Genomic DNA, 9,754 nt, shown 5'->3' on the forward strand with positions numbered 1-9,754 from the left:
ACAGTATTTTACAGATCCATTGTGCCAAAGAATTAACATCTGCACAATACTCTGAAGTGGTGACATTTTACAGAAGGGCAAAATGTTACCCACTCTAAGACAGACTTCAGACCAGATGTGCTGCGGGTGAGCATACATAAGCACTGGCAGACCACAGTCAGGGGACTCGGTTTGTAATAGTAGAGGGTGTTCCAGGACAAGATACAGGTGCATTGGCATAGCTGATCACCCTGAGGCAGTTACAGGTCACACATGAGGTGAGGTGCACTAGACAAGCTACACAGAGGGAGCAATAATGAACTGCAAACAGACATCTTACAATATGTCTTGTTCTGGCCGAGGTTAGTCACTGGTATCAAATTCTGCAAGTCCTCCCTAGCTAAACAAACTGGATCTGGAAATGCAAACTCACTGAGCAAGCCTATTTGCATTTCCTGAGACATTTTGGTCAAAAACAGCAACTATGGTAGCTTCCATGCAGACAGGAGCTGGCAACTCCACCTGACTCTCAAATGTAATACCATTCCCTTCCAGGGAAATACTTCCAGATGGTTCCCAGGTCCCCAGACGGTGCATTTTTAGGACTACCCAGCATGTTCAAACACATGGGGTTTGAATGGAGTACAGTGTATGATGTACAACCAGCACCCTAGAGCTAGCCTGGCATTGTTCCTACCCACCTCCCTGACTCCAAAATATCTCAACATACTGTACAACTCACTGCCAAATGGAGCCCATTCTTGGCTCTGAAGTAAGGCTTCCATTGCCCACTCAGGATGCTATAAATACAGCACATTTCCAGATGTTTCCCTTTCCTTCTTTCTTTCATTAAAGAGCGAGTTTACTAGTGGTTCCTACATATTGTACTAGACAATATTAGCAGCAGTATTTATCATTTAGACTAGCCAACTTCCTGTCAAGAATGATGGAGGGGGAGCGGGCCCCACTTCTGTTCAGGCCCACTCCCCCTTCCTTCCTGTTGCTTGGGGTCTGAGCCCACTGTCCATCCCACCCCCCGGCCACCGCGGAAGGCTGGCTTTTCCCCTGGCTCGCACTTGCACTCCCTCCAAGTCAGACCTGGGCCCAGTCCTCCCCTGGCCCCACCACCACCACTGATGCCACGGTGCACCCGCTCCTTCCCCCCGCATCGGGCTGGCTCGGGGGTGGGAGGAGTGGGCTTGGGGCCAATGCGGGGAAGGGGAGTTGGGGAGGAATGGACATGGGTCCAGGGTGGGGAGGAGGCCTGCTCCTTACCTCCCCCAGCCACTGCTGTGGCTGTGTCAGACCAGGCCCACTGTTCAACCCCCCGGCACAGTGGTGGGCCGGCTTTTCCCCCACTTGGGCCCGCTCCCCTCCCTGCCATGTTGGGCCCAGGCCCACTCCCCCACCCACGTTACCTGCCGGGAGCAGGGCGGGGGGCAGGGGCAAGGCCCTGCTGGCCTCACCCCCTGCTTCTGTCCACTCTGTTGCCCCCGCCTCCAGGGAGCAGGGGTGGGGGTGCAAGGCCAGCTGTGCTCCATCTCCTGTGTCCCCACCATCAAGGCAGCGGGCTGCCTTCTGTCAGAATACTTCTTCGCACTCCGATTGACTGGCAGCCAATAACACATCATGGACAGGCAGACAGGCAGACTTAGGCTTTTATAATACTAGAATTGTGGTAGAGTATATAATGTGCTGGTTGCTTTCCAAACCAAGAAGAAGAAGCAGCAGCTCCAGACCCAATGAATCAATTATCTAAGGGTTGAGCCGTAAATCCAAATTTTCTGAACATTCGAGGACTGCTCTGATCTGGCATGCCAGGATGAGCTCAGCTCTAAGGACATATTAGCTGAATTAGAAATTAAGAAAGAAATATATAGACAGAAGGATGAGTGAGACTGAGATTAGACAGATGTTGGGCAAGATTCTCTCCCATGGTCCAATCTCTGTGCGTTCACACAAAAGGGCTAGAGGGACATAAAAGAGCCTTGAACTCTAGCTGAAGGAGAGTTCTCCTAAGTAGAGGCACTGCGGCAGACAGCTGCAATCCCTGACTGAAGGGGGATGCTGAGGCAGGGGTGGGGGAGGAGGGTCAAGGGCCTGTTACAGGGATTCAAGGCTGAAATAAACTGGAAGCCTCCTTGTAGCCCTCAAGACAGGGAAAGGTCAAAGGTGGCCTAGCCACCCTCTCCTCCAGGTCTGAGTCTGTTGTGCTGTGTCTCTTAGAGGCGCAGGACAGAACCTCCTCATATAATGCAAAATGATTGGCCTACATTCTGTCTCAGTATACCTACTACATACAAGAAAGCAAACAAACCCCTGTGGTAAAAGAAGGGTAACGTTGCAAATACAAATACTCAACAGCAAGGAAATTCCAGAATGAAGGCTACCCAGACCGTTGTGCACCAATATTGTGATAGTCTTTAACTACGCGATTACCTAATTCCTTCCACAGGGTACCTGTCTCAGTCAGTGCCCAGGAGAAACCATGCTCACTCATTAGGAAGCTAGTTGATATTTCTTTTTATCCTTGTTATTTTAACATATGGTCTCCAGGTTATTGATTACAAACCATCCAAACCCTACACTAAATACACAAGTACCATATTTCACAGTGTGTAGGTCAGGTTTTGAAGCCCAATTCTGGTGTCTTAAAAATCAAACTCAACTTATACACTGCCACTTCAAAAAATCACTGCCGACAAACTGCTAGTTTAGCGAATGCATGAGGCGCAGTCATGTTAACTGCACTAATTGCACGAGGAGCGATCCCAATAATTAGTGTCAGGCAGGGCTACTGCCACTGCTGCAGCTGCTGGGGTATTCGGCTTTCCTGGCGTCCAGCATCAGGTAGAGGAGCAGCAGGGACAGAGGAGCTGCAGCACAGAACGTGGGGTTGAGGCTGGTGGGAACGCAAAGCCGCACTCAGGAGGGAAGCGGGAGCACAGAACTTGGGTAGGCAAGGTGTGAGTGTGGGGGAGGGTGTGGGTGTGGGTACCCCCCACACACTTCCCCCCGTGGTGCACAGCAGCAGGCAGGTGGCAGGCCCTCATGGCTCATGCAGGCACTGCCACCCTGCAGCGTACGGTTCTGCTGGCACTCGCGCATCACCAGGGGAAGCCATGCACACTGGAGCCAGCTGCCTTCCCTGCCACCTGCCTGCATGTGGTGGCGAGGAGTGCAGCCTACCCAGCTCACATCTATCACACCACTCAAAGGAGCCAGAGCCAGAGCCGGGCTTGGTGCTTGCTGGCACAGCTCAGGCTGTGCTGGCCCCGACCCCTGCAAGCAGTGCTGCCTGGGCCACACCAGCCAAGACCCAGCCCCTCTGAGCGGCACAACAGAAGCGGGCCAGGAAGTCTGCGCTCCTTGCCACCATGCGCAGGCAGGGAGCAGGGAAGGCAGCCGACTCCAGTGCTGGCTCGCAAGGCACAGGGCTAGGCTCAGTGCTCGGCAGCACCACTTGCAGGGCATGGGGCCAAACCAGCTGAGCGCAGAGCCTGACCCTGACGTATTCACTGTGCCTATCCCAACCCTAACTTTTTGCACCAGAAAATCAGGGTTGGCCTATACACTGTGTCAATTTATACCATTTGAAATATGGTAATCATTTCCCTGGGAGTTTTCCTATGTGCTCATCGCTGGAATGTCTGAACTTGCTCCACAAAATCCAAACAGTTCAACTTCCCCACAGCCCCTAGGAGTGCTACCACTTCACATCGGTCCAATTGTCATTTCTGAAATATTAATGCCTGCATTGTTAAATGGGTCCGCTGATTTTGGATGGAGTCACCTTAGGCCTGGTGGGCATATCTACACATTCATTAATGTACCTTAGTTACTACACATTTACTTTAGTACCTCTAATAATTAGTAACACCAGCACACAGTTTAGTGACACCTACTGCGCATTAACCTAAGAACTCTGTGTAGCTATTAGCTATAACTGTGTGGCCATTATTACAGTTAATAACTGCTACACTACTGCGCAGTGTTATTAGGCTAATGTACTGTAAGCCTCTTGTGTAGATGCGCTCAGTATTTAGTATGTTTAAAGCACTTAGTATATTCAAAGTACAGCTCCCACTCAACAGTCATAGATGCGAGCGTCCAGGACTTCTGCAAATCAAGCCTCTGGGTCTCCAGTTGGGCATCTGGAACATGAGGAATACACAGTACAAATGGCTACCTATGAAAATGCTGACGTGACTTGCCCAGAAATGCACTGGAACTCTGGGGCAGACACAGCAAGGGAATCCAGTCCTCTGATGCAACATAAGACTGCCTTTGTCATGAAACCATTCTTTTTCTTTTCACAGTCCCATTTCAATCACTGCACATCTTCTGATTCAAGAGAAACAAAGATCCACCCCTCAACTGTCCTCATTCCCAAAGCACAGTCTGTTCTGTTAGCTCATGGAAAAAATAGTATGCGATCATGCATAAAACACACAAACTAGGGGAATGAATTAAGGCTGCAGTCATAGCTGAACACAAGAGAGCCTGACTGTGCAACTTTAACATTCCTCTAATGCCATCAGTATGCATGCACATGTGTATAACTTCCTAGCTCCTTTAAAAAGCAAACTGAAAAGAGAAATTCCATAGTGACTCGCCACACATCTTCAGCAGCATTTGATCCCTAACATCCACAGCACAGACCTCTGCTACTTGAGCCAGTGGGAAAAACTGGCCCAAGTAACAGCCTGCTATTCTCTAAAGGGGTGACCAGTATAGTAGGCTATAATACCCTCTTTCCAGTGGACTTTACGACTGCTTGTTAGACAGCTCAGGTCAGCCTCAGGGCCCTAGTTCCATTCTGGATCCTGGAGGGGAGTATGCTCCAATAGTTATAGGCTCTTCAAGTCCCCAGGCTGCCTGCCTTCCTCCTGTGTGGCTCTCACAGCCTGTCTTTGCCCCTTCTGCCCCTCATCCTCTGCTGCAGCCTGTCTCTGCTTCTGCTTTCCTTTTCTGTCACCTCCTCACCCTTCTGCATTCCCATCTGGCAACTTTTTCCTTCCACACTGGAAAGAGCACATCTGTGGAAAGCATGGCTCAGCCCCTGCAGCCCTGGGGACCACTTGCTTTACTGGGGGATGAAAGGTGGTGGGGGGAGGAAGAGTGGCATGTGTGCAGTACAGTAGGACCTTGAGGAGATGGAGTTTGCTTAGTGCAGATGGGTTCTTTGGAGAATTTAGCAGTCAAACTCTAACAAGACTCTACCAAGTATATGCAGGCTGAGCTTTTTTGCAAGCTTTTAACTTCATCAGATAGAAGCAGGTCTTCAAAGGCACATCCTGACACAATGGTGGCCTCCCTGACATATTTCAAATCCTTCTTCCAACGCAGGGGGAATCAGAGCCTCCCAAAAAATCAGCTGTAGAATTTTTATAATATTCCTAAACAACATATTTTTATCTTATCTTATTTTCTGATACTGCCTCACTATTTCTGCTGAAATTCTCCAAAATAAAGCAGCCTGATGCAAGCCCAAATTATTTAAGTTTGTAAAATTATAAGCAACTGGAAACAGTGTATTGTAAAGTAATGTGTCTGACCACACTCACCGTGCTAGCTATGTTTTCTATGTGTTTCTTTATAATAACAGTACCAGTTATATGGTAACTTTCTTCCCTAGATCTCAAGGCACTTTAAAAAGGAGGTCAGTATCGCTTTCCCTGTTTTATAGATCAGGAAACTGAGGCAAAGATTAAGGCTCTGATTTGTTCGATGTCAACTAGCTGGCTAGTGGTAGGGCCGTGTAAAGGACAAGATCTCTATTTTACATGCACGCATGCACACACAAACCCTCCTCCTAACATGACAGACCAAGGCATGGGCACTCCACTGGGACAGAAAGCAAGTTGGAAATCAGATGCCACCATCAGGTCAAGAGACAAGCCCAAGGTGAGCAACCAGGAGTGAGAAGCCAAGGAAACCCACAATCAGTGGTGATCAGCCGGCAGTCAGTTTCTACAGCTGAGTTTGAATAGGGTCCCACAGCTGCTTTAGGCCAACTGGGCACCCTGCAACATTAGCCAGTTTGACATATCCCAGCTGGGCAGTCAGACTAGACAGGGCAGACTGTGCAGCAATCTAACACAGACCTTTTCTTGCCTAGAGAGTGAGAGTGAGTGTGTGGAGAGAAACCTAGCTCAGATAACATTACATTAGGTCAAGTCAGTGATCCCAATCTTCAGTGCCCCATGGATAACAGTCCTGAACAAATAACACGCTACATTCAGCATCACGCTTTGCTCTCCCTGCCAGCCTCAGACAAAGCGTGTTCACGAAAGCAAACCTACCAGTGGCAGCTAGCAACAACACGAGGCCTGGGCTGGCAGGCAGCAAACGGTCCTCGAGCTACAGGCTGGGGACCACCAAAGTAGACAGAGGCAGGCATTTCTCTATATTGCAATATACACTGTGGGTATAAATACAGCCCTGGATCTTTCTTCTTTTCTGCTGTGTATATTATTGTCTATGTTCAGACTTTAATGCATATATGCCTAGGCACAACACATCAAGCACCATCTTGTACATTTTTAAGTGGGAAACTGCCGGGATATGATTTCTGCTGGGGGAAACAGATCAGAAAAGTGATACCCCTTCCATGCGAAGCACTTGGCCCCTAAAAAAGGAGGCCAGCGTCTCCTCGCCCTGGACTCAAGGGGAGACTTGTGGCGCTGGCCCAGGGGGAGCAGACCCAGGCCGTGGCAGGCCCAAGGCCCACCCCCCATGCCCAGCTCTGCGGGCCCAGCTCCACCCTGCTCAGCCCGCTCCTATCCCCTTTCCCATTGGCCCGCAGGCTTGTCCGTCATGTCGCCGTGGTTACAGGGCGAAGTTGAAATTCCTCCGCGCCCCCGCCCGCGTTCGGCCGCACAGCAGAGCCGGCCGCGCCGCCCCCGCTCGCCCAGCTCCCCGCGCAGCGGGCACCGGGGAAAGTTCAGCTCCAACTTTGCAGCAGGGAAGGCGGGACGGACTCCGCTGGACTCCAGCCCCGCACAGACGTGGGCATGGCCAGGCAGGACGCAAATCGCAGCCTGTCTGCACGGGAAACTTTTCTTGGGCTGAGCTGGTCCCATCCGCGTGCCAGGCCGGCCCCACTCACTGCCCCTGCGTGCCTGGATCGGGATTGTAATTACAGACGCCGCAGACAGGAGAGGGCCACAGTGTGCCTGGCCTTGTCCCTCCAGATCTGCGGCTGCCCCCAGAGGTGTGGCTGTGCGTTGTGGGGGATTTCATAAGTCGTTCAAGGCTCCTTGTCACCCCTCGGAGCCCCATCTCTCACCTCCTTTCAGAGTCGTGCCCTCCCTTGCGGCCGGACCAAGCTGCCCAGGAACCAAGCGTAGATGGAGCAAAATCTGTGCAGCCAGCCCAAGCAGATCAGATTGCTGTGGTGGTGACCTAGAGAGGGATAAGAGAACTTAGTCTCCTCCTCTGCCTCCTCCTCCCAGCTGGTTAGAGTTTGGGGGAGGGTGAGGGGAAGGGAAGTAGGAAAAGCCTGGCACAGCTCAGAAGGAAAGGGACAAGGCAGGTAACAGACCTAACTTCTGTACCATGTCCGGATCAAAGGATGGTGTGGGCGAGACAGGAAGCCCCCTTGGGTTATGGAGAGCAGGCGGGAAGGGAGGAGGCAGGGAGCTGGAATGGGAGGGATCATAACTTGGAAAACAGGCGATCCTAAAGGAAAATGGAAATATGTGCACAGAGCTTGGATCAGCTGCTCAGCCTCTGCTGGCTGCAGGAAGGATAGGATCTGTGGCTGACACTGGGCCTTGGCACACTCTGGTTCTGGCAGCAGCAAGGGAGACAATGTAGGGATCATCAGAGTATAGGAATGCGAACTATTGCTCCCCTGCAAAGCCCTGAAGGTTGGCTCTGTCTGACACTGAGCCGGTCACTTTGCCTCTCCCTGGGCCTCTTAGTATCCAGATTAGCTCTGGCATGTCAGCAAAGGACTCCAAATGAGCTTGTTCCAAGCCAGATAGTCCTGTGAGCCAGACTGGAGGCCTACAGCAATTCCCTTGAAAACCAGATGATGCAGCAGAACTCAACTAGGACAATAAATCACAAAACCCTACCTGAGTAAAACTGAAAATCCCAAAGAGATTTTGCTGCGAGTATTTTGCCAGTGTTCAGAGAGTTCTGAGGTTTGAAAAATTAGGGCCGTGTTCTAATTTCAGATCTGGTCCGCACATGGGTAAGTGCATAAGTGAACATTTAGCATAATACCAAGGAGCACGCCCCTGCACTCTAGTGAAAACACTGTAAGTCTAAGTGGCCACAAATGGTCAGGACCTGGTTTTTGCATCTCTACAAGTGTCCCTCCAGGCTCTCGTATGCCGCACAGGGTGTGTATTTCAAAACTACAAAGTAAATGTGCTATCTGTTGGCTTGAGCCAGCCACACAGCATCCTGCTTTCCTGGGCGTTCCAATGGAAGCCTCCCATCCTCACATGAACTGAGCATCTCTCTAGTAAGATTGGGTGACATCACAGCCCACCGTGTTGTAGAACATCCCCTTGGGTGTTCTGAGCACTGACATGAAACATAATCTGTGGAAACAACCCCAGCTCCCAGGACACGTGCTTTTTAATGTTACCAAGCTGGATTCAACAGTTTCATGCTTCTGCAACTGAGTGCTAGGAGGTATGATGCTGTCCAAGTGCAGCATTGGCTGCTTCGGGAGCATCACAGCCACCATTTTACAGACATCCCCTCCAGCTTCTCTCTGCAACTAGAGGATTCACTAGATTTTCTTCTCTTCCCCAATGCCCCATGACTGCATTGTCAGCGCCCGCTGCCAGACAGGACAAGCAGATGCAATGGTGGAGCAGCTTTGATGTGAGTCCTTGCACATTCTCTACAGTTAAGATGTCACAATGACAGGATTAAGAAGGGGATTAGTGATGAAATAAGAGGCCTCCAGCTAACAATGACAGGAAGCTATAGGGGATGGAAATAAAATGGCTGAGCAGATGAGAGGCCAGGAGTACATGAAGTCCCAATAAAGGCCAAGGGTGTATGAAGCCCTTTATAGAGGCCCTGAGAAAGAGCAGCCATCAGCTGTGTTGAGCTCTCCTAATAAGACTGGAGTTGGGAAACAATTTGATCAAGATGGGCTTTGAAACATTACTGCAATATCACCAAGTACCTTTCTCCATTGAAAGAAATTCCTTCCTGATTAATCAAACCAGAAGCTCTGACTCCAGCCAGCCCACCAAGACTAACCTCAAAATATAAGGGAGCAAGTAGAGGGTCAGCTACCTCTGATGTTTTGTGTAATGGGAAAAGGCCATCCTTTGACACAGCACAGTGATTCTCAGTCAGGGTATTGCAGCACCCTGGGGTGCCTTGAGATCCTTTCAGGGGTGCTGTGGCATACCTACCACACAATGTTAGCACTATTAGGTGTGCAAACATGATTCACTAGACTAGATAATACCAATTATTTCAAACAAGAATCCATAGTGTTAAAAGAACTCTGACTTGCTGGGATTTGTCTGAGTTATTTACAATAGAAAAATTGTTGTATTATAGTCAAAAGATGAGTGGAAACTAAGAGCTGACATTTTCCAGAGGTTGCCTTGAATCTAAAAAGGTTGAAAACCATAGACTTAACATGTGGCCCAGGGTGAATTAGTTAAGAAAGTGAAGTAGTAGGAAGAGCTGTACTGATTCCTACAGCCTAAGCAGAGAGCACTGGAAACTTTCTGCTCTGCTGAAGGCTAGGACCCTTTGAGCTATTGCTTACCAAGACCTTGAGTTCACA

The 9,754-nt window shown here is 50.0% G+C and overlaps 1 protein-coding gene across 3 annotated transcripts in view; it reads right to left on the minus strand.

Annotated features, from left to right (window-relative positions):
• CCDC102A (coiled-coil domain containing 102A) overlaps positions 1-7,588 on the minus strand; it is a 61,955-nt gene extending 54,367 nt beyond the window's left edge. Inside the window, exons 1-2 of one of the 3 annotated variants that reach the window (XM_059713683.1) lie at positions 7,526-7,588; positions 7,271-7,386 (exon numbers count right to left, since the gene is read on the minus strand). The gene's annotated coding sequence lies outside the window, so the exon portion shown is untranslated. The remainder of the gene's footprint in view (positions 1-7,270; positions 7,387-7,525) is intronic. The other 2 variants (XM_059713682.1, XM_006261664.4) reach the window with 2 other exon arrangements.
• Positions 7,589-9,754: the final 2,166 nt, after the last annotated feature.

Source organism: Alligator mississippiensis, chromosome 10, assembly GCF_030867095.1.
Source record: "Alligator mississippiensis isolate rAllMis1 chromosome 10, rAllMis1, whole genome shotgun sequence".
NCBI classification, from domain to species: Eukaryota; Metazoa; Chordata; order Crocodylia; family Alligatoridae; genus Alligator; species Alligator mississippiensis.